Source organism: Octopus bimaculoides, chromosome 3, assembly GCF_001194135.2.
Source record: "Octopus bimaculoides isolate UCB-OBI-ISO-001 chromosome 3, ASM119413v2, whole genome shotgun sequence".
Taxonomy (NCBI): Eukaryota; Metazoa; Mollusca; class Cephalopoda; order Octopoda; family Octopodidae; genus Octopus; species Octopus bimaculoides.
Window position 1 is genome coordinate 8,455,962 of NC_068983.1, and position 2,597 is coordinate 8,458,558.

Here is a 2,597-nt window from a genome sequence, read left to right on the forward strand (position 1 = left end):
GAACGACCCGTCCTCGTTTTCTTTGTATCATCTATCTGGATGTTTTGTTCTCCCTATCTTGCGTAGCCTAACTGTCTGGATATTTTGCGTTCTTGTCCCATTTTGTATATATATATATATATATATATAAAACAAAACTTTTCGATGAACGCGAGCGTGAATCTCCGAGTAACGCTTTTTTGTTATATTTTTGCTGCTTTTAAATAAAGTAAATATATATATATAAGCATATATTTGTGTGTTTGTGTCTGTGTTTCTCCCTCCATCATCGCTTGAAAACCGATCTTGGTTTGAAAACCTCCCCGTTACTTGGCGGTTCGGCAAAAGGTCCCGATGGAATAATTACTAGGTTTCTAAAGAATAAGTGGTTGAGGACTATTTCTTCGACTGGTCATGCCGGAGCATGGCCAGTCAAAATGACTGAAATAAGTTAAAGAAAGAATAAAAGAATATGTGAGTATATGTGTGTGTGTGTCTGTGTGTATGTATAGATCACAGTTTGTGAATGAACTTTGGTAGACGGACCCTGTGTATAACATGATAAAATGGATCAACTCTGTAATTGCGTCAAAGACTTAGTTTCTCAGCTATTTTAAACAAACAACTCTCCTTGGATTCATAATTTTTGAGAAATCATATTCTGCATTTATGTTACGGCTCCGTTGTACAGATAATAGCAACACGCGAGGAATTTCTAATTATAGGATCTCAAGTAATTCTTTCCACTATAAGAAGGAATTACTTGTGGAGGGTGGGAGAGCGGGGAGCATTGGATTCTGTCGATCTGAGTGGTCAGCTTGTAGGTATTGTCAGCGATCCGGAATAAATTAATGGCTAAGTCAACCATGGCATAACAGAACACAGAACGTAAGAACGCATGAAATGTTTAGCAACATTGCTTTCCGCGTACAAAAGATGTTGTCAGCTCGCTTCCTCAACTGAATCACAAATAATAAATGGCTATAACAATAAATGTTACAATATTTGGGAAGTGAGGAAAGATATATACCCAGCGAGTGATTCTTTCATTGACAACTTATTTATTTAGGGACAGTAAAAGAGATCGACGTCTACGGAGGTGCTCAGAGATTTGAGGGATAATACTTATACCGTTAAGTATTTCATTTAAAACTATTCCGATGGTATTGTTTTGAAATCGAAACAAGGTCAAACGTTTTATAAGGAAGAGATGTATCAATGAACCAAGTATTTGACTGCCGCTTATTATATCGAATACTGATAGAATAACCGGAAAGCAATTCTCGGAAGAATTTGAACAAAAGCACATTTAAAAGTACAAGCCTACGCATTTTGTTCATGGAGGATGCAGGGAAAATATATCAGAAATGCTCAGTTTGCCAACCGTGCAAGGATTCAAGGCAAATTCGACATGTCCCGCTCGCTGGGCTTTGAATACAGAATGCTAAAATATATTTAGAACTCTGCACAATGATCTGTGGCTTCTGGTATACACCTCAGTCGACCTAATTTCTAATAACAATATTACGATTCTCACCAAATATAAGATAAATATTAGCACTGTATCTATATTAGCCGTTAATATCCACATAATTTTACTTAATATGACACTCATTATATCAGTCTGTGCAAGATGTTATAAATATTCCAGTACGCCCTCAAATTGCTATAAATCTTATAGGTTATGAATAAGATTTTTTGAAGACATCACTTTTTATTGTAAAAATATTTTATATGCCGTGGAATTTTTAGAATATAATTGATGTATAATTATATATGTGTGGATGCATTATTTATAGGTTGCGTTAATTAGATTTTTTTATGTTTTATGTTAGTGATTGTTTTTTATACTCACAAACACACACATATATATATATGCATACATACATACATACATACATACACATATGCACACATATTTATTATTTACACACACACACACACACACACATATATATATATATGCATACATACATACACATAAACACACATATTTATTACTTGCACACACACATATATACATTGTGTAAAAGTATATTTTTATTGTCATTAAGTCATAATTTTTGCGATGTCATTGATTTTTACTGTATGATGTACGTGATGCTTTATCTTATGTTGAGGTACTCACATTTATTGTACTACATTTATTCCTAATTAATAAAATAATTGATTTGCGTATGTATGGTTGGGCTGGAATCATCTCAGAGATCTTCTGGTCTCTTCTATATTTCTGTTAGAGTACAGGCGTCCTCGCTATGAAAAAAAAAAAGAAAAAAAGAATACAAATACACACAAATAGCTTCGCGTTAACCAAGAAATAAGTACTGGATTTAAAGTTAGGAGTTTGCTTTCAGCTCTTATGGTTCCGGATTCAGGGTATCTGCGTAACACCTTGGGCAATTCTCTCCTACTGTAACTTCGAGTCGACCAAGGATTTATGAGTGGATTTGGCAAAGGGAAACTGAAAGAAAACTCTCATTTATCTATCTATTTTTCTATATATCTATCTATATATCTGTATGTGTGTCTGTCTGTTTGCCCATCTATCTATCTATCTATCTATCTATCTATCTATCTATCTATCTATCTATCTATATACATCCATGTATATATGTATA